The sequence below is a fragment of the Topomyia yanbarensis genome, chromosome 1 (assembly GCF_030247195.1).
Source record: "Topomyia yanbarensis strain Yona2022 chromosome 1, ASM3024719v1, whole genome shotgun sequence".
Classification (NCBI taxonomy): Eukaryota; Metazoa; Arthropoda; class Insecta; order Diptera; family Culicidae; genus Topomyia; species Topomyia yanbarensis.
Genome location: NC_080670.1, coordinates 143,820,711 through 143,844,292, shown reverse-complemented (window position 1 = coordinate 143,844,292; position 23,582 = coordinate 143,820,711). Strand labels below are relative to the sequence as shown.

Sequence of the window (23,582 nt, the reverse complement as noted above, 5' to 3'; positions counted from 1 at the left end):
AGGGATGACTATCAGAACCCATATCTCAATCTCGTGGGGATTCGCACCTAACTCAATAGCTTTTGTCCTGATTGTCGACCAAGCTGTTAAAGCCGGCCATAAAACAGCGAACATCTGGTACATTTCTTAAAACGTTATCATGCCAGAATGTACCGGCCCAAAACACTATGTCAGGCTTTATCGGTCAAACGTTTACCAAACCGGTTGGTGATTGTTTAAATATCATGTCGACAGTATAGAAGTACTGAGTACTTGCCTATCTATGTAAACAGTAAGAAATTTTTACTGAAATGAAGAGGTATACGCTCAGGTCACTTTTTACGCGTTTACCACATAAATTCAAAACCGCGTGAAAACAACTTTTGGGTACAATAGTGAGCCCCTTTGGAGTGGCAAATCGCTATCTACGTTTTGGCATCTTATGCAAACTCGCGAATAACAAATTTTCAATTCTGCCGCAACGCCTCTTATGTACACCCCGGGTGTATTGAAAACTTTAACCGCGTTTGTCTAGAAACCACAATTTTTGAGCTGGCCGGAAACGGAACTGGAACGGATGATTTTGATCGTTTTGAAATTTTCACAGCATATTCAAAATTGATTTCTCCAGCAACGTACGTAGAATTTTTTTCTATTGGTTATTTTTTTTAATCAGCGATTTTGCGTCGATTTTTATGACTTTTTCAGCGTTCATTCACTAAAAGGAGCGCCATTTTGCGAAAAAACAAAATATCGAAAAAAAATCCTACGTACGACGCTTGCTATTGTTATAAGACATCGAAAAACCTTTAGTTTAGTTTTAAGCTCTAGGTTAAAAATCACGGGAGAAAGGTTTCCGGCCATGCACCCCTTCCAAAAAGAGGCGTCCACAGGAAAAGGCTGAACGCCCGCATCTTGTGACAAAACCACTTGAAAAAATTCGTGAAGTACAACACAACTAGTACTATAAATCCCATTTGACAGAATTCCGATTCAGTTCTTTATTGCGTATAGAAAAATTCCTGAAATATGTCTATTTTTTCGTGTTCTAACCCCTTAACGAAACTAGTTGATAATAGTGATACCTGTCTAATGAGAAAGAAACTTGCTGAAACAGGGACCACACAATCGAATGGTAATCCGTTTCAAAAACCATGGGCCACAAATCGATTTTTTTGGTTGAAAATACAGAACTTATAAACCGTTAGTACTAGACTTTCAGTGTCTTTGAAACGAATTCTCTACAATAAGTGCTCTTCGTTTTAGGGAAAACAAAATTAGGGTGGCCCTCTCGATTTTTGAAATAAAAAAATTATCTCCTGAATGAAAAAAGATAGGAGAATATGATCTTCGAAAGAAATGAGAGAAATCAATTTTGAGTAACTTTGCTGAAAACGTCGAAACTCTATCTTCAACGGTTTTTATTTTACAGCGTTTTCCCTTGTTCCGTTTTGGGTGGCTCTTAAAAATTCAGTTTCTTTAATCTAAAATCTTTGAAGTTGATTTCTCGTGAATGTTGACTTCTGACAAAAGTTAGCTCTTACAAATGTGCACATTTCTTCTTCAGAGACCAACTCATTAACTTTTATATAAACAGAGTTATTGACGATTTTATGCTCAAAATTCGACATTTTCTAAGCTAAATAACTCCGAAGGTGGCAAAAAGTGGCAATCAATGTTATGACCATATGATAGTACTTTAAAAACACTACAAAATAAGGGGCACATGGTTTGTCTCCTAGCGACTGTTCATGTGAAATGTTTGCTTATAAACTACCTCTGTTCCATGGGCCAAAAATCGATTATTTGTTGAAAATCCAGTTCTTATATCCCATAAGTGCTAGACATTTAGTGTCTTCAGAAAAATTTCTACACAATAAGTGCGCTTCATTTCGGTATAAAACAGGGTGGTCTCCTTGATTTTTGTAATGAAAATAATTTCTCCTGAACAATAACAATAGCAGTATAAAGCCCTACTGAAAATTAAAAAATAATTATGTTTGAGTAACTTTGTTGACAATTCCTTAACTATCGTCAGAGACTTTTATTTTACGGCATTTTCCATTATTTGGTTCGGCCTGACCTTTAAAAAAATAGTGCTTCAATAAAATACTTCCGAAGTCAATTTTCCAAAAAAATTGAAATTTTGTTCTGATAAGTGCCTATTTTTTCTTTGGAGACCAACTTTTTAGTTTAAAAAAACTAATATATTGATTTTTTCAGTGGTAAACTTTTTCTCTGCGTTTCAACAATTTCTACACTGATAAAATAAAATACCTTTTAATGCGTAGAAAACTGCCCATTTTGAATAAAATGGGAATAACCCACTTAATGGGTACGTCAACCTGGCTACGTTTTACCTATTATTTCTTGTGGAAAACTTACAACGAAATGCGTAAAAATACCCATTAATGAAAGTCGTCCCAGAATGAAAAATACTGAAAATAGTTTTTTCTGAATTTAAAAAAATTATACAACACGAGTTTTACATTATTTCCCTCGGTTAAAAGTATAAGAATCCTCATAGAATCTCTATCCCTCTCCTAGGCTGACGGGTTTGACGGTATTGAAAACATATTCAAGCATATTTGAGCAGACACCTGCTTTAAGATGGTTATTGCATTACGCCTCGATAGTGGTGCATCGAGGAGACCGAGAGGGCTTATGGGCCTTTTTTATGTTTTTTGTTATTTCATACTCTGCACCAGCCCAAACTAACAGTCAGCTAAGAACCTGTGCACACTGGCGTGGACGATTAGCGGGTCACCGTGGATTGACTTTTTCTGTGGGCTGTGTTTGCGGACATTGTTCAACAGCTTAACGGCTGTCCTTTTGAGCACGGCTCGCAGTGGGAGTCATTGTGTGTCGATTTATCGGTCGATCTCGTCAACGTGCACAGGCGCATTAAAAAAATAACAGTAGAACCCTATTAGTTGTGTTGTGTTGTAATAATTGTAGTTTTTAGTACTAGTGTAAAATTGTTATGTGATGGTCGCATGTCTATATGATAGAATAGTGGGTAATCCTTCTTTGGATCACTTTTTATCGGTGTTCAATTCGTGCATTCGATTCGACTCATTCGGATTGGATAAATGAAAGTACGATTAATTTACCGACGCACATCAATCATCCATTCCCCGTCAGCATAGCATGAGAAACTTTTAACGGAATTCAATTGTCGTTAATAGTAAATATATATCATTTTCTGGCATTTAGACGATTCCAAGTAGTTTTATTGCATGTTACATGTGTGTTGTTCAAATAATACTCAATAATAATACTATCTCTTCTCTTTATTTCATTTTGTTTTATTTATTTTCGGTCTCATGCGTCACATTCCAATGATGACCTCTCCGAGTTCATTCATCAAAAAAGGGTAACATTGCTGCCAACAATGACTATTCGCTACCATCAGACGTCGCCAGGTTTTAGAAGAATTGAGATGTACTCTCATACTCAATTGAATCAGATAAGTAGTAACGACCAAAAACTGCAAGTAGCATATTACACATGTCTTATTTTAACACATTAAATATTATTTGTATTAACTTATTATTTACAGGTAACACACATATCTCAACACACAACACTTCCCATACACACGTAAACATTCAAACCCGCAAATATACAAATGCTCGACAGGTGACTGGGCCAAGTGCATTCACTCGTAGGATCTATCATTTCGATTATCGCCTCGATCCTACGAAACCAGTGCACAATTAAGCTGACATAAGCTAGTCTCGTCTGGTGAATGCATGTAACCTGGAAGCCCCAGACACGACAAGACGAGACGGGCAGATGACGGACTGGACTCGACGGGGCCTAGTTCAGAGTTTTAGGCATTCTTCAATGCACGGCTAGCGACATAAAAAAAAGAAAGGATGCACTATGTGTGGTGGTTGGATATTCAAGTTTGAAGTACTAATGTATGTCTTTCATGTGATGATCATAAATTCAGCTGTATCTTGTACCTATCTAATCTATTACGTCTCTCATATATTGTCCTATATTTCTGCTTTTCGAGTTCTATACTGCCATTCTACACCCGCCTTCAGCTGGGTCAGCAAAGGTGGTGATAGTGAGCATCTTAACACTCACACATTCTCAAACGCGGTCTTAAACGGGAACCTACAAAAATGCACTCGCGCACGCGATTGCGAATCGATCACGTTCGGAAGTCTATTCTTGATCCTAGAAGCCTAGGTCCATGCCTTCAGCTCGACCAATTAAGAAAATACGCCCATACCTATTAGACAACACGTCTCATGGCGATATGACCGGGAACCCTATCGAAATAAACGATCCCACTCTCTGCCAGAATTCTAACCGCGCACCGAAAATTTAATATCAAACTCACGGTTCGCGCGACCATTCAAGAACACACGTTACAAACTCACGTCAGTGCACAAACGTTAGAGCCCCTCGCGATTTTCCAAGCAACCTACGCCCACGAACTCGCAAACATGATTACACCCCGGTGATAAGGTGAAAATCTCAGCACTCATAAACTTAGCAACACGATCTCAAGCGTCAACCTACAAACTCCCGCGCTCGCGCCATCATGAATCGGGATCGTCCGGAAGTCTCTATCCTCGGTACCAACAATCTAGGTCCTTGTTAATTAATAAAAAAAATAATAAAATTGAAAAATAATTCCCATATCCACTGGACAAAACGTTCCATGGCGACATGACCGGAAACTCTAGTGATATGGGGTAACTCTCTCCCTGTCAGAATGTGATCCGTACACCGAAAGCTAAAGATCAGAATATGAATGGCCGCAGGGTTTCAAAATCGAATTTATACACGCGAAGTCACATAAGCGCGAGCACACGCGACAAACACGTAAACATACGAACGCTTAAGCCCTTCGCGATCATCTACGCACACCTATGCCCGAGATCGCGTAAACTTGATAACACTCCGGCAATTGTGTGAACGTTTTAGTACTTACGACGGTCTCAAACGCCAACCCGCAAACGCGCGCGATCGTGAATCGGTCACGTCCGGAAATCTTTAGCCTTCATTCTAGCAACATTCAGTTGGACCAATCAAAAAAAAAATAAAGCTCATATCCACTAGACCACGCGTTCTACGGCGACATGAACGGGAATTCCAATGATATGTAAGAACCCACTTTCTTCTGGAATCTGAACCGTACACCAAAAATCAAAAATTAAGTATCAGATTCACGGTCCGCGCGCGATCATTCTAGAACACACGCGAATATGTGAAAGGCACACGGTTATGAAATAGAATTTATACACGTTAGCACACGCGAAGTTCATACACGTTAGCACACGCGACATACAAACGCACACGCGACATACAAATGCACACGCGACATGCAAACGCACACGCGATCGAGCACGTTAACGTACAAATGTTTGAGTCCTTCGCGATGATACACGCGATCGCGAGTCCCTACGCCCGCGCATACCTGAACCGTACAATGAATATCACATTCAGAATCACGGCCCGCTACAATTGGCCTAATGCAGTGTTTTATTGGGCGACATTGCCTGTCTCGTCTGCAAATTGTAGTATGTGATTCTGACGGGGAGCCCTTCCGAGAACCTAGCTCTACAGCTCCAGTAGGACAACTCTCGAAAAAAAAAGAATCCTCATAGAATCTCTATCCTAAAGCCTAAAATCAACATAAAAACTGCCACTTGACAGAATCCCTGAATCTTCCAGAGCAGCCGAACTTGTTGAATTATCGCATATTTGCACCATCCTTAGTAATCTAAACTGCCGTTTTTAATATGTAGGTTATCTCGATTGAAGTAATTCATAAAGGACCCATTATAAGCATCAATATATCCATTGGCATAACCTCATCGAGTTATTATGAAATGGATTAGAAGTACTCATTGTTAGAAGCAAAAAAGTACCCACAGTTGATCCGTTTGATAATAATAAAAAATACTATTATTGAGAGCTGAACAGCTTGTCCCCCAATGTACATTCACGTGGAATTTTTTTGTTAATTTCCGAAGGCAAAAAATGGTATTTTGGGAAACTATTAGGGCAAATTACAGTGTGCTGAAACAGAGGAGGTAGGTAATATAATTAGTAAAAGATAAATAAATCATTAATGCCAAATAAAGGGTGCTTCCTTTACGGTAAACCTGAGCTTTCAATATATTGTAATATGTTGATAATAATTTCTTTTTCGCCATGCGAATAAAACGTAAATACTCCAAACATTCATTTTATAAACCGTAGTCCGAAAACCACATGTTTTATTATAATGTCACTCCACGAAACAAGTTTAGAATAATATCTTCCGAGAGTACCATTAAATTTGATTTGCATCGGAGATCCGGATATGAGTGTAGGGTAAAGTGCCTATTTTCACTATACTAAGCAAGGTGTCTCACTAATTCATTGATTTCTCGCCGTACAATCAATCGAATCCGTAAAAATTGTAAAAAAATGCGCTCAAAACAGTAAAATTCTCGTGTTTGAGCACAACGAAAGCTCGAATCTATTGTTGCGTTACCATTTGGCTCAATGTGTTGAACAAAGATGGCAGACACTGCTCTAACCAACGGTTTCAAATGGACAGGGTGATAATAGAAACATGGCGCAAATGGGCTCATCACCTTATATAAGAACGACGACTATGATTAATATATATTTTAAGTACGAATTTAGATGAATACCGCATACACTCTCTATAACAAAGGGAGTTTATAAGCAAACATTTCACATAAACAGTCACTAGTTTTTAAAGTACTATCAGATGGTCATAACATTGATTGCCACTTTTTGCCACCTTCGGAGTTATTTAGCTTAGAAAATGTCGAATTTTGAGCATAAAATCGTCAATAACTCTGTTTATATAAAAGTTAATGAGTTGGTCTCTGAAGAAAAAATGTGCGCATTTGTAAGAGCTAACTTTTGTCAGAAGTCGACATTCACGAGAAATCAACTTCAAAAATGTTATATTAAAAAACTGAATTTTTAAGAGGAAGGGGAACAAGGGAAATCGCTGTAAAATAAAAACCGTTGAAGATAGAGCTTCGACGTTTTCAGCAAAGTTACTCAAAATTGATTTCTCTACATTTCTTTCGAAGATCATATTCTCCTATCTTTTTTCATTCAGGAGATATTTTTTTTATTTCAAAAATCGAGAGGGCCACCCTAATTTTGTTTTCCCTAAAACGAAGAGCACTTATTGTAGAGAATTCGTTCCAAAGACACTGAAAGTCTAGTACTAACGGTTTATAAGTTCTGGATTTTCAACCAAAAAAATCGATTTGTGGCCCATGGTGGAATGCTGTGATTGCATATATTAGCTATTACTATTCAGTTCATAACAGTTTTAGCCTTCGCCTTGTAAGGTTGTGTTTGCTGATTGGGTGTAGTTACCAAAGCTGTGCAAGCCGTGAATAGGCTAGAAGTTTGTGTACCGTGTCAGTATTTGATGCTGTGTTGGTGCGGAGACAGGCAGGATTGTTGGCTGCGAGAGCGGTCGTTTGGTGGTGGTACCACGCGATAAGCGAGTGTTGGTGCGAAGACAACGAAGTCTCAGGTAAGCGGCGCCCCACCTTGGTGGTGGTAGTGGTTGCACTGCATACAACCGGCGCTTGCGACGGAGTGAGACAGAGCTGCATCTGGTTGGTGAAGCGGCTCGCTTCATCATCACTCATTCATCCGTATTAGTGCAGATACGGGATTTTGAGTATTTGTGTACTTAGCCACGCTGCGTGGTAGGGGAATATCTCTGGACCCACAGGTAAGCGGCGGCCCCACCTTGGTGGTGGTAGTGGTTGCGCTGCACACAGTCGGCGCTTGTGACGAAGTGAGACAGAGCTGCATCTTGTTGGTGAAGCGTCTTGCTTCATCATCCCTTATTCATCTGTGCTAGTGCAGACACGGGCTTTTGTGTATTTGTGTACCTAGCCACGCTGCGTAGTAAGGAAATACCACTGGACCCACAGGTAAACAGCGGCTCCATCTTGGTAGTGGTGGTTGCGCTGTGTTCAACCCGAGCGTGTGACAGAGGGAGACAGCGTGAAACTACAACTCTTCGAAGGACAGGTAGATTTTTAGTATAATTCAGCTAGTGTTAGTATTTAATCAACTTGTTGTGTATGGTAGGCGAGATGGAGGATAGTGAGATGGAATCCTCCATTTCACAAGAGCAAAATTCTTCTGATCCCTCTCCCTCAACTCCCCCTAGAATAAAATTATACCCTCAAGGGTCTTCTGGACCATGGCAAGTTTTCTTCCGGCGGAAAGGAAAGCCATTAAACCTTGTCCAAATTGCACGGGATCTGACTTCACGATTTTCTGCTGTAACAGAGATCGTGAAAGTAAATAAAGGCAACCTTCGAGTTAGCATTGATAACATTAGACAAGCTAACGAGATAGTAACCTGTGAACTCTTCACGCGTGAATATAAAGTTTATATACTTTCGCGCGATATAGAATGCGATGGAGTCATCTCCGAACCCAGCCTCACTGCCGAGGATATACTTAAGCATGGTGTTGGTTGTTTCAAGAACACCCTGCTTAATAAAGTAAAAATACTCGATGTTAAGCAATTGTACTCAGTATCAATTGAAGAAGAGAAAAAAGTTTACCGACCATCCTATTCATTTCGTGTAACGCTGGGTCTGCTTTGCCTAGCCATGTTCTCATTAATAAAATTCGTCTCCCCGGTCGCCTTTTCATCCCTCGTGTGATGAATTGCCTCAATTGTAAACAGCTTGGCCACACAGCCACTTACTGTTCCAATAAGGTACGGTGTGGCAAATGTGGGGGCCTCACCAAGAGGATACATGCAATAAAAACTTAGAAAAATGTTTACATTGCGGAGAAAATTCACACGAGCTCCTTGCATGTCCCATATATAAATTGCGAGAGGATCAAATTAAACGATCCTTGAAGGAGAGGTCTAAGCGCTCTTATGCAGAAATACTGAAAAATGCTACTCCTGAACCCACGGTCCCAGAAAACAGATACGCTATTCTATTGCCGAAAGAGTCTGACTCTGATGAAGCGTCCGAAGGTACATCATTTGTTTTACCTAGAGGATCCAGGAAAAGAAAACAATCCTATTTTCCCAAACTGCCAAGCAAGGGCCTTAAAATTTCTCCTCCAACAAATAAATTGCGGCCAAAGCTAAAGAATTCTGATGCAATACCGAAGCCAGTCCCTCCCGGTTTTGGTAATGTACAATCCAAACAGAACACCATTACTGGAAATAATAAAACTTCAACTTCCTCCGAGCCTCAACCGGGGATAGGTTTATTGAAATTTTCTGAAATTGTTGATTGAATTTTCAAAGCATTCAATATTTCTGAACCACTAAAAAGTATACTTTCAGCGTTCCTCCCAACAATTAGAATATTTTTAGAGCAGCTGATTGCTCAATGGCCCATCCTTGCAGCGATTGTATCTTTCGATGGATAATTCACCTCCTCCAGTGAAAGATTCCATCACTGTTTTACAGTGGAATTGCAGAAGTATCATACCTAAAATTGACTCTGTAACCCGTCAGGGTAACAATTTAGCACTGGGTGAAAATATACCTATTTGTACGTACTCTCTCCGTAGAGTGCATTGTTTATGTAACATAATGCTCACCACTGTTCCTTATGATCGTTCACTTTTTCTCGTAAATTTTGTTTGTTTTAGCTTTTGTGAACGATTCTGTTGGTCTAGATAGGTGTAGAAAATTTTGTTTCATATTTATGTATAAATAACATAGGGCTTAGATAGGCCACCGCTCTCCTGCTGCTGAAATAAGGGTACTGGCTATGCTGCGCATAGCGGTGTGCTGGTGCTGGTTTTGGTGTTTGTTTTGGGTCGAATGAGGAAGGCGGCCATCGAGTTTTTTCAGAAAGTGACGGACCACGGCATCAAACAGACGTCCAGATAATTTTTGTCTTTTCGGGACAGTTCCCCGCCACTAGAAGGAAGGATTCAGTGCGCGCGTGTGACGGCGATATAAAACCGTCGAATAGTGCCGGCCCGTGGTTCGGGCACTAGTGAAGTGAGTGGTGTTGGTTCGCCGAAGTGGGACAGCTAACCGTAAAGGAGCATTCTCGCGTCCCCGGCTAAAACCCAAGGAACCGAACACCGACCGTTCTCGCTATAGAGGATAAGTCGAACGAGCCTAGCTCTCCTCTATAGCTAATAGCCAAGGAGAACGAAGCAGGGTGGACAAAGGTTCCCCCTGGGAAGTGCACTGCGGTGACTTCCGGGATAGCTTGCGGCGAGCAAGTTGATCCGGCGATAGTTCGCCAACGTCGCTAGGGAGGTTCCAACAAAGGAGCCAAGCTCACCTCCCTAGCTAACCGCAAAGGACCGCTGCCGGAGCAGCCAACGGAACCCGGACAAGTACGCGGCCGTTGTTGTCCCGGCCTGCCGGAAGGAAACCGCCCGCCTTCCCTTCACCAGCAGTATTGGGATTCCGCATCAGCAGCAGTGGAGAGTAGGAGAGAAATAAACACGGTAAATTTAATTCATTTGTTTGTTTACTTTTCTTGTTGTTACGAAAATCCGAAATTCTGTAGAGGCACCTAGGCCGCCCTGAAAAGAAGGGTTCGCCGGGCAAACCAGAACCCGAGTAGTGGGCAAACCCCTACTTACATTTGGCGCACAGCGCAAAACACACTGAAAAAAATATTTTCCTATTTTGGAAAATATTTTTTTCTTCCGGAGTGTGGGGTGCTTCTACTAAATAGAGGATTTTCGTAGAACAGTGGTGAGGTTTTTTCCGCAATATTGTTCCGCGGTCGTATTGTTTATTTATTTACATTTTTGGTATTGTTTTTTGATTTTTGCATTTTCTTTTTTTGTCCGAATTTGTGGATTGCGTTGTTTGTGTTTGGTCTGCCGGACGAGTAGTTTGAAGGTTGTTGTTATTATTCGGTTGCGGTGGCCAATCGCCTTGAATTCTCAATCCGGTTTGAGACATTTTTGGAACAGCTTGATTTCCTGAAATTTTAAGGGAATCGTTAGTGGGCGAAAAATCGAAAATAATACCGTGTCAGTACTTACATGCTTTGTGTCTTGGTGATTTCTTCCAATATAGCGCAAGTTATGATGGCGTTGGAGAAATTCAACCAAGCGTGTGTGTTCATGCGCGTCGATCATTTACATTTCGATGAGCTGGATTTTGAGTTGCTATCTCGAAGCATTTTTATCTCTCCTGATTCGGATCTTTCGGGTGTACAGCGGCAGCGGCGTCTTCGGGGAATTTTGTCGCATGAGCGGTCGTCTCGGAGGGAATTAGTTCGCAATTTCCGGGGTGACGTGGGTGAAGAAAAGGAGATCTGCCTTGGTAAATTACTAACAATCAAGGAAGATCTCCAGTACCGGTGCCCAAACAAGGAGATTTACCGAACACGGTTGCTTCATTTGGGGTCTAGGCTCCAGGTTATCCGAAATTATGCGGCAGGGGAGGTCAACCAGGAAATTTCGGGGTTGCTGGAGGAAGTTCTAGCAGTTTATGCCAGTCATTTCAGCGACGAACAGGCAGCACTTCCTCCCGACAACCAAGAAGGGGAGGATGGAGAAATTTTGGGAGATTTGCTGAGTACAGACGTACCTGCAATTCCACAGGGATCCAATCCTTCCGATAACGAAGGATCTCTTTCCAAACAGCTCGTAGGAGACGACCTGTTGCGTGTCTTGTGCGAGATGAGGGACGAGATTCGACAATTGCGACAGCAATCCGACGATAATAAAGCCCTAGCGTCTCAGGGGTCTGATGCTTTTTCAAAAGCTACCGAAACGCTAATGGGCGGGATTGCTTCACTGACAACAATTTCGTCAGTTTTGAGAAAGACGGTTCAAGAAGTTGTCTCACTTCGTGAATCCGTGAATGAACTTCGGGCACTAGTACATCAGAAGGAAAGTGTTTCCGAGAAGGATCTGCAGACCGATCTGGAAGATTTGCGTTTGATGGACGTACCCGATTCATTTGATGCACCAGAGATTCCTCGCGCAACACTGGCGCCCAGTCCCGATCAATTTGTGTTGAAGCGAGGATTCTCGGGTCAACAAAATCTATGTCCATCACTTCCTATCGAGAAACCGAAACAGAATACTGGATTCACATCCCCGTACCAAACTCAGAACCAGCCTTACGTTCCTGAATTGACCGAACAGCTGGCGGGACCATCATATCCGAACTTTTCGATATCCACCCATGCGGGAAACGGATCGATGGTGGCCCCCAGGAATTACTCGCGAAACCCGCAACGCGTCGCTGATTGGAAGATTCGGAAGTATGCTGGAACTGATGAAGGAACTGGACTTAATGAGTTTTTGGACACCGTAGCAAATTACGCTGCGTGTGAACAAATGTGCGAAGAAGAACTTTTCAATTCTGCGATGCATTTGTTCACTGGCAATGCTTTGACCTGGTATCAGGCTATGCGTGCGCAAAACCGGTTGTTTAACTGGAACCATCTTGTATGCGAGCTCAAGGTAAATTTTGTACATCCTGAACTTGATGCTACGCTCAAGATGAAAGCTCTCCAGCGCCGGCAGATGCGTAACGAATCTTTCCAGGAATACTTCCTGGAAATGGAAAAAATATTTCGTGCTATGACGGTTCCAATGGCACCGAGCGAAAAACTCGACGTGCTCAAGCGAAACCTGAAACCCGACTATAAACAAATGCTGATTCTCAGGCCAGTGAACACGCTTTCAGAATTGATGAGTCTTGGTAAATCGATCGACGCCTCCAAGACGCCGATTTATCAGAAAGTTTTCGGTTCTTCTCGGGAAGTTGCTGCTTATTCTGATAATCCACCACAAAACAAACAAAAACAAAATAATCAAAACCAAAAGGGAGGTGGACAGAATAACGGCAACGCAAAATCCAAAACGTTTTGGAGCAAGAATGCCAAACCGGCAGGTCTTGATTCAAACAAGCCTCCTGACAACCAGAAAAAGAAACAGCAAGGGAATCAGGATGGCAAGAATCTCGAGGGAAACAATCAAAAACCAATCGAACCACCGCAGAAACCTATAATGTGTCTGGAGCATTTGGTGGAAAAGCATCGTCCTCCCGTGCCCGGCGTCTGCTACAATTGTGGAGACAAAGGACATGAATATGAGGAATGCCGGAAACCAAATCGGGTCTTCTGCATCGTCTGTGGTTTTAAAGGGTTTGATGTTTCTCGTTGCCCTTACTGCCTAAAAAACGGGATCAGAACCAACTGAAGTCGCAGTTGGCAGTAAAACAGCGCTCCAAACAACAACTCATTATTAATCCCCAGATTTACGACAGTTTTCAACCGGCTCGTGATGAGGACTATGATAATTCGTTGTCTGTCGAAACCATCGTCCTTGACGACCCGTTCGATAACCGTCCATTTGCAATTGTCGCTGTGTACGGCAAATCCTTCAAAGCCTTGCTCGACAGTGGTAGTAACGCCACAATTATAACTAAAAAGCTATACCGAAAGTTTTCGAAAAGTCCCTTGAAAAGGTTGGAACGACCATTCGAACTACGTTCTGCAAATGGTCAATCCTTACCAATCATTGGACAAGCGTATCTCCCGTATACTTTTCAAAATTTGACAAAGGTCCTATGCACTCTTGTAGTAGAGCATCTGACCGCCAACTCCATTCTAGGTATGGACTTTTGGCGCGCCTTTGGGATTTCTCCTGAGATACAAAACTGTGCTCTGTTGAACTCAGGTCAGGAATCAGAAGACGATGAAGAAGATGAAGTACCGCGTGAGTCGATACTCACTTCGGAACAGTTAGCGCGCGTAGAAGAAGTAAAGAAGTGTTTCCAGGCAGTAGAGCACGGAAAGCTAAGCCCAACCTCATTCACAGAGCACAGGATTGTCATCAAAGATGAATTCCAAGGTGCGGCACCCGTTTGCCGATATCCTTATCACATGAGCCCAAAGAAACTGTCTAAGGTCTGGGAAGAAGTTGACCGATGGCGGTCTATGGGAATTATCGAGGAGTCTGATTCGGATTGGTCGCTTAATATTGTGGCGGTCACGAAACCAGACGACTCAATTCGCCTTTGTCTAGACGCTAGGCCTCTCAATGAGCGTACTGTACGAGATGCATACCCTCTGCCCCACCCTGGGCGAATATTGGGCGGCTTACCCAAGGCGAAGTACCTGTCTACCATAGACTTGAAGGAGGCCTTTCTCCAGGTACCCCTGGCTAAGGATAGTCGCAAATATACCGCTTTCAGTGTTCCCGGCAGGGGTATGTTCCAATTTACCCGTCTACCATTTGGTCTCGTCAACAGCCCCGCTACTCTGGCGCGACTGATGGACCAGGTTCTAGGACGAGGTAAATGGGAACCTTACGTTTTCGTCTACCTAGATGACATCATCGTGGTAAGCGAAACGTTCGAGCATCACATACAGTTGCTCAAAGCAGTGGCCGATTGTCTAGCAAGAGCCAATCTAACCATCAATTTGGAAAAATCCCGTTTTGGAGCCCCCGAACTAAAGTTTCTTGGTTATTTGTTGAATCGGGACGGACTCAAGGTCAATCCTGACAAAATTCAGCCGATTCTCGACTACGAGAGACCGGTTACCGTGACGAAACTTCGTCGTTTCCTCGGGATGTGCGGTTATTACCGCCGTTTCATTGATCGGTTCAGTGAGGTCACTGCTCCCTTGACCGATCTGCTCAAAACGAAAACCAAGAGCTTAGTTTGGAACTCCGAGGCAGAACTCGCGTTCCTTAAAATTAAGGAACTTCTAGTCACTCCTCCAGTTTTAGTCCCACCAGACTTCTCCATAGAATTCATTCTTCAGACAGACGCTAGTGACGTAGCAGTCGCTGCTGTTCTGGTGCAGGAGTATCCCGAGGGTGAGAAAGTAGTTGCTTACTTTTCGCACAAACTGACCACTCCCCAAAGGAACTATCATGCAACTGAAAAGGAAGGTCTGGCGGTGATAATGGCGGTTGAACACTTTCGAGGTTACTTGGAAGGTTATCATTTTCGACTGGTCACTGATTCGTCAGCGATTACATGGATACTGAAGACTAAATGGAAAACCAGTTCACGTTTGAGTCGTTGGAGTTTAGAATTGCAACTCTACGACATGTCTATTGAGCACCGGAAGGGCAAGGACAATGTCGTTCCAGATGCGTTATCCCGGGCCGTAGCAGCCGTTTCCGCTTTGTCCACCTCAGACTGGTACTGTTCCATGAAGTCCAAAGTTATCCAAAATCCTGACGATTATGCAGACTTCAAAGTAGAAAATGATCAACTTTTCAAGTATGTCAACTCGAAAGTTGTTCCGTGCGACTCGCGGTTCAGTTGGAAACTCGTCCCAGCACCCGAGTTCCGTCAAGATTTGATCCAACGTACCCACGAAAAATTGCTTCACGTGGGATACGATAAAACGATCCACGAAGTGCAGTTGCGATATTACTGGCCTCGTATGGGATCGGAAATACGAAAGTTTATTCGAGAATGCGGGACGTGCAAGGAAATCAAAGCTCCTTTCGTCCCAGTCCAGCCCGAAATGGGTCAGTCGCGTGCGACTAATGCACCATGGCGAATGGTTTCTGTGGACTATATTGGTCCTCTTCCAAAAAGCAAACGTGGCAATCAACACTTGCTTGTCGTCCTCGACGTCTTCAGCAAGTACGTCATGTTAACCCCCGTTCGCAAAATCGCTAGTACATCACTCTGTACGATACTAAGCGAACAGTGGTTCAATCGCCATGGTAGCCCGGAAATTCTGCTAAGCGACAATGCCTCCACTTTCACCTCGAAGGAGTTCAGTCAATTCATAAAAGAAACCAACGTCAAACATTGGCTGAACTCCCGCTATCATTCGCAGGCTAACCCAGTGGAGCGAACAAATCGCTCGATAAACACCGCAATCCGGGCATATGCTCGAACCGAGCAGCGCAACTGGGATGTCCACATCAGTGATGTGGAGCGCATCCTAAATACTACCGTTCATTCCTCCACTGGGTTTAGTCCACATTTCATTATACACGGGTGTGAAATGGCATCTGCCGATGACTTCAGCAGGATTTCCGGTGAGGGTGACCTAGAAACAAGACACCAACAGATAGACAAAATCTGGGAGATTGTGGTCAAAAGTTTGGCAAAGGCAAGCGAGGGCATTCGACATCAGTACAACGTGCGTCATCGAAAGTTCTCCAAACCTTTTGAAACAGGACAAATGGTATACCGTCGAAACATGAAGTTGTCGAATGCACTCGAGTCTTACAATGCTAAACTTGGACCACAAGACTTACCGGCAAAAATTGTCTCAAAAAAAGGTGTATCCTCCTACGAGCTGGAGGATTTAGCAGGTAAAAATCTCGGAGTTTGGTCAGCAAATTTCCTTAAACCAGCATAAAAACTTTTCCGTGCCGTCTGTGGACTGACGGTATGCTTTTATATGGATTACTCACTTGGGAGTTTTCCAAAAGCAGCCGTCAGTTCCCGACGGCAACAACACGGACTTTGGTCCGAACAAAAAAAAACAATAAGCATTTCTCCGTCTTCTCTATTTTTATTGTGGAAGACCAACTCTGCCGCGAGAAGGTTCTTCAACACCTTCTTGCAATTTTTCAGAGCCACACTCTTGCAGTGTGGTAAACAAACACTCGCACGAAATATATGCTCCGGCCCCGGTGACGACTACGGTAGGGTGGAATACTCCACTAAAAACAAAAACACTAATCTTATACCGTGCCGTTCTCCCGGGCACCGGGCGTATCTAAATACACAACCTGCCGTGTTCGGCAAATAGAAGCAAAATTCTTTTGCGCCCCACTCACGCAGTGAGGTAATCAAATTATCTCACTTAATGTATCGGCGGGGACCCGTCTTGGCCACGGAAGGATAGAATTATCCACTTCCATAAACACACCGTGGTCCCCGACCGCATCAAATACATCACTTTCCGCCGTGTCCGGCAAAACAAATTTATTCAAAACCCCTTTCACTAGGGGGACACCAGCACCTACGGGTGCAGAAAATGTAAAAAAATCTCTTTGTTGGGAGCACAAAATCACTATTCCCTTTTCCAATAGGGACACAAACATTAGCACGGCTAATTCCCGACCGAAATAATACTCGAAATCGCGCGGAAACAAAAAAAAAATCGCGAATAAAAACAATTTGCGACGCCGATTTCGCGTATTGTTTTGATGATGATTCATTCATCCATTCAGGTGGATGATATCATCATCATTTTTGACACTTTCCTTGATGTTCGCACCAATGCTCTGCATCATACAGGTGTAGCCCGATTCGGATCAGGATGGTATGGGTGTTAGGGGGAGATGTGGGTTAAAAAGCGCCTTGCGTCTTCGATTTCGAATCAAATAATACTAATTTTATTTCGCATAATTTTGGGTTTGTGGTTAAACCTGGGGTGGTTCGTTTGATTCCAGCGGGAATCATTTTGATCTGTTTAAATTATGCGAAAGACATTCTTTGGTCCCTCTCAAACGTTTCTTTTGCCATGTACGAAGCGTTTTGAGGCGAAAAGGGACGAATATACAAACATTTTGTCCGGAATGTCTGCGAGTGGGAGAAACGATGACGTGTTAAGCGGTATGGTATGTGTGAATGTATGAGTGCAGATTCGTATTGAAGGAGTGAATGAATGTGTGAATGATCAGATAAAATTGTTTTGGGGTAAATTCGAAGTGCTTATCGGAATGTGAATGATCGAGTAGGCCAGTGATTGAGGATGAATGAATGGGATAATTGTATGAATGTATTTGGATAGAAACCCCAACACAAGCGTGTAGTACTGGTACCGTAAGAACACGAGGCATTTCTGGACAGTCGAGGAAAAAAAACAAGCAAAATAATGCCGACAACCGTTCCCCTGCAAGTTGAAACATTGAAAATTGTCAATGCCACTTGCAGAATTTTGGGAATTTCGAGTTGTTACCGATCTTGTTTTCGGATTGGATTTAGAATTCAACCCATAGCCGAATAATGACAATGGCTGATAGCTTCTCGCTTCGCGTATGCTGTCAGTATTATCAGACCAAACTTGAGCAAACATTTCACCGATGAGGACACTCGGTCGATTAATTTTTTTGGATGAATTATTTATAAATTGCGGAAGAAATAATTAGGTGTAGTTAGTTTTTCTTTGTTTATTTATTTATTTATTCATTTCGTTATTATTATTGTATCGGTGTTAGGTGTTAGTTTAGAAAAAAATTGTTACCAATTTTTTTCCACCCGGTGTGGGCGAGATTGTAACCCGTCAGGGTAACAATTTAGCACTGGGTGAAAATATACCTATTTGTACGTACTCTCTCCGTAGAGTGCATTGTTTATGTAACATAATGCTCACCACTGTTCCTTATGATCGTTCACTTTTTCTCGTAAATTTTGTTTGTTTTAGCTTTTGTGAACGATTCTGTTGGTCTAGATAGGTGTAGAAAATTTTGTTTCATATTTATGTATAAATAACATAGGGCTTAGATAGGCCACCGCTCTCCTGCTGCTGAAATAAGGGTACTGGCTATGCTGCGCATAGCGGTGTGCTGGTGCTGGTTTTGGTGTTTGTTTTGGGTCGAATGAGGAAGGCGGCCATCGAGTTTTTTCAGAAAGTGACGGACCACGGCATCAAACAGACGTCCAGATAATTTTTGTCTTTTCGGGACAGTTCCCCGCCACTAGAAGGAAGGATTCAGTGCGCGCGTGTGACGGCGATATAAAACCGTCGAATAGTGCCGGCCCGTGGTTCGGGCACTAGTGAAGTGAGTGGTGTTGGTTCGCCGAAGTGGGACAGCTAACCGTAAAGGAGCATTCTCGCGTCCCCGGCTAAAACCCAAGGAACCGAACACCGACCGTTCTCGCTATAGAGGATAAGTCGAACGAGCCTAGCTCTCCTCTATAGCTAATAGCCAAGGAGAACGAAGCAGGGTGGACAAAGGTTCCCCCTGGGAAGTGCACTGCGGTGACTTCCGGGATAGCTTGCGGCGAGCAAGTTGATCCGGCGATAGTTCGCCAACGTCGCTAGGGAGGTTCCAACAAAGGAGCCAAGCTCACCTCCCTAGCTAACCGCAAAGGACCGCTGCCGGAGCAGCCAACGGAACCCGGACAAGTACGCGGCCGTTGTTGTCCCGGCCTGCCGGAAGGAAACCGCCCGCCTTCCCTTCACCAGCAGTATTGGGATTCCGCATCAGCAGCAGTGGAGAGTAGGAGAGAAATAAACACGGTAAATTTAATTCATTTGTTTGTTTACTTTTCTTGTTGTTACGAAAATCCGAAATTCTGTAGAGGCACCTAGGCCGCCCTGAAAAGAAGGGTTCGCCGGGCAAACCAGAACCCGAGTAGTGGGCAAACCCCTACTTACAACTCCTTAAAAATTTTGCTGCATAATTTGAAATGCGATGCTTTTGCTTTATGTGAAACATGGCTTACCTCAAACATTAATTTCAAAATGAATGAATTCAACATTATTCGCCTAGACCGAGACACCCCGTATGGAGGAGTGCTTCTAGGAATTAAAGTGTTATTCTTTCTATAGAATTAACGTCCCCTTGTTCACGGGCATTGTGGCTGTAGCTGTCCAAACGAACATTAAAGGCAAAAACATGTCTATCGCTTCTATATATATACCTCCCAAAGCTCAAATTGGACAACGTCAGATTTTTGAGGTAGTGGAATCCATGGCTGCTCCTGGGAGACTTCAACTCGACGGAGTATTGTGGGGTTCCCTCTACAATTATAATCGATCCTCTTTGATATACAATGTTTGTTACGAATTTAATATGACAGTTTTAAATACTGGCGAAACAATACACATCCCCAGACCTCCTGCACGTCCAAGTGCATTAGATCCATCTCTGTGCTCGACATCACTTCGGTTATATTGCACGTGGAAGGTTGTACCTGATCCTCACGGTAGCGATCATTTGCCAGTCGTTATTTCAATTAACAGTGAATTGGGCCCCACGAATTCAATCAATGTCCCTTATGACTTGACACGAAATATTGATTGGAAAAAATACCATTCTATAATTTCCACTTCTCTTGTTTCGACGGAAGAGCTACCACCTACCGAAGAATATGAATTTCTAGCGGGTTTGATTATTGAAGCAGCAGAACAAACCCAAATGAAATGCAATCCTGGCATGACAATGAATAGCCGGCCTCCTAATCCCTGGTGGGACAAAGAGTGCTCGGATGCATATGAAGCTAAACAAGTTGCTTACAAAGAAATTATGAAACGGAAAGGGTGTACACGTGCGAACTTTGAAAATTATTCGATTTTGCAAAACAAATTTGACAGTCTCCGTCGTGCCAAAAAGTCTAGTCATTGGAGACGCTTCGTTGATGGCTTGTCAAGAGAAACATCAATGAGTACTCTTTGGAACACAGCCAGAAGAATGAGGAATCGAAAAGTAACTAATGAAAGCGAAAATTTTTTAAATCGCAGGATATTTAATTTTGCCAAGAAAGTTTGTCCAGATTCTGCTCCTGCGCAGAAAATCATTCGCGATGCTCCCACAAGTAACGATTCCATAGATTTGACAATGATGGAATTTTCAATTGCACTCCTCTCATGCAACAATAATGCTCCGGGTCCAGACAGAATTAAATTCAACTTGGTGAAGTATCTGCCTGACCTAGCAAAAAGACGCTTGTTGAATTTATTCAATAAGCTTCTTGAGCAGAACATTGTCCCGCACGACTGGAGACAAGTGAGAGTTATCGCCATTCTAAAACCGGGAAAACCAGCCTCCGACCATAACTCGTATCGACCGATTGCTATGCTATCCTGCATCAGGAAATTGTTGGAAAAAATTATACTACGACGTCTCGACAATTGGGTTGAGGCGAACGGCTTGCTGTCAGATACCCAGTTTGGTTTTCGGAGGGGAAAGGAAACGAATGATTGTCTGGCGCTACTTTCGTCAGAAATCCAACTAGCTTACGCAAAAAAAGAACAAATGGCGTCTGTGTTCTTAGACATAAAAGGAGCATTCGACTCTGTTTCCATTGATGTTCTCTCAGAGAAACTACATCAATGTGGTCTTTCACCAATATTAAATAATTATTTATACAACTTATTGTCCGAAAAGCACATGCATTTTTCATATGGCGATTTGGCAACATTCAGAATAAGTTACATGGGCCTCCCACAAGGTTCTTGTTTAAGCCCCCTTCTCTACAATTTTTACGTGAATGACATTGATAATTGTATTGTCAGCTCATGCACTCTAAGGCAACTTGCAGATGATGGTGTGATAGTTTGAATAATTTATTAAGTTGGGATCTGAAGTTAGGCATCGATTTCTCTACGGAGAAAACAGAGTTGGTTGTTTTTTCAAGGAAGCGTGATCCAGCTCAGCTTCAGCTTCAGTTGGTTGGTAGAACGATAGCCCAAGTCATGACCTTTAAATATCACGGAATTTGGTTCGATTCTAAAGGTACATGGGGAGGCCACATTAGGTATCTGATAAAGAAGTGTCAACAAAGGATAAATTTTCTCCGAACAATAACCGGATCTTGGTGGGGTGCTCATCCAAGTGACGTGATAAGATTGTATCAAACAACGATACTTTCAGTAATGGAATATGGGTGCTTCTGTTTCCGTTCAGCTGCAAACACTCACATTATTAAATTGGAACGAATACAGTATCGTTGTTTACGAATCGCCTTAGGTTCCATGCAATCGACACATACGATGAGTCTTGAAGTACTAGCGGGAGTTCTTCCCTTAAAAGATCGATTCTGGGATCTCTCCTCTCGTTTACTTATACGATGTGAGGTTATGAATCCATTGGTAATTGAAAATTTTGAAAGACTTGTCGAGCTTCAATCCCAAACCAGATTCATGACAGTGTACTTCAATCACATGTCACAAGAAATAACGCCTTCTAGTTATGTTATGACATGTGTTAATATATTAGATACTCCCGATTCCACTTTATTTTTCGACACGTCCATGCAAGAGGAAATTCGTGGAATCCCGGATCACATGCGCTCTCTGGAGATCCCTAAAATATTCATAAGTAAATACCAACACATTGACTGCCATAAAATGTTCTACACTGATGGGTCACGAATCAATGAAGCTACTGGCTTCGGTATTTTCAACAATAACACCTCGATCTCTTTCAAGCTTGCAGAACCTACCTCTTTTTACACAGCCGAACTAGCAGCAGTTCACTATAGTCTGGAAATTATTGATACTTTACTTCCGAGCCATTATACCATCCTCACAGATAGCCTCAGCACAATTAAGGCACTACGCTCTTTAAAGCTTGATAATCACGCTCCGTTCTTTTTGAAGAAGATACGAGAATACTTAACTAAATTAACAAATAAATCTTATCAAATTACCTTAGTGTGGATTCCCGCTCATTGCTCCATACCGGGTAATGAGAGAGCGAATAATTTAGCCAAAATAGGAGCACTGGACGGTGACATCTATGAAAGACCTATTGCCTTCAATGAATTTTATAGCGCTTCTCGCCAGAGGACGCTTACTAGTTGGCAAACATCATGGGACAATGGTGATCTGGGACGGTGGTTACACTCAATTATCCCTAAAGTATCAACGAAGGAATGCTTCAAAGGGTTGGATGTAAGTCGAAACTTCATTCGTGTGATGTCTAGGCTCATGTCCAACCATTATACGTTGAATGCGCATCTCCGCCGTATTGGGATCGCAGAAGATAATCAATGTGCTTGCGGAGAGGGTTACGAAGATATTGAACATGTTGTTTGGTCTTGCACTCAATATCGTGAAGCCAGATCCCAATTAATAGACTCCTTACGAGCCAGAAGAAAACCACCCTATGTTCCTGTTCGTGATATCCTCGCTTTACGAGATCTTACATACATGGGCCATATTTATCATTTCCTGAAAACAATAAATATTCAAATATAATTATCCCCGCAACGTTTCTAGTTTTTTTCCCTTGCTACCCACAAACAATTTAGATTTCCTCGCAGTTAGTTAAGTTAGATAAAACGATACAAATAAAGAAAAAAAATAAACAAAGATTACAGAAAAACTATCAATAGATTTACAATGAAATTCAAGAAAATAGAGTATAAATGAAAATATTCAAAATGATGATTGTCCTCAGTGTTAGCATTAGAAAGTGAATTTTTATTATAACGTGATAGTCTTAAGAACTTTTGTAACATGTTATGTAAAAAAAACCCCGGCGTAAAAAAGCTTTTGCAAATGCCGTGTCAAATAAACGTTTTATGAAAAAAAAATTACCATTCAGTGAATTAGTTTTATTACCTTTTTGTAATAACCGTCTAGCTACTTTTTGTCTAGTCAAAAAACAAGGTACAGGTTTGTATCCTGTATGAACGGAGTTTTATTCATTGTAACTGGACTTCTACGCCGGGCTTCGATACGGCTCAGCTTATACCTAAGCGGCCATACACTAATTACGTAAGGGCACATGGGGGGAGGGGGAGTTTCAAAATATCTTACAAATTCTTATCTGAGGGGGAGCGAGGGTTTGTTCTTTCTTACGAAATATCATAAAACAAGTTTAAAAAATTAAATCCATAAGAAAAATATTCTTTTTAATAAGAAAAAGGAACTTTTTTCATTTGTACCATGAAATCTTTGTATATCAAACGATATGAGTAATTTTTTGGCTCTCGGTTGTATATT

The 23,582-nt window shown here is 42.2% G+C and overlaps 2 protein-coding genes across 2 annotated transcripts in view; both read right to left on the bottom strand.

Moving 5' to 3' along the window:
- LOC131676155 (scoloptoxin SSD558) overlaps positions 1–11,852 on the bottom strand; it is a 431,501-nt gene extending 419,649 nt beyond the window's left edge. The window contains exon 1 of the mRNA XM_058955285.1: positions 10,999–11,852. The gene's annotated coding sequence lies outside the window, so the exon portion shown is untranslated. The remainder of the gene's footprint in view (positions 1–10,998) is intronic.
- The window catches only part of LOC131676198 (caspase-like), a 93,151-nt gene that overhangs the window by 46,094 nt on the left and 23,475 nt on the right, over positions 1–23,582 (bottom strand). The window lies entirely within an intron of this gene.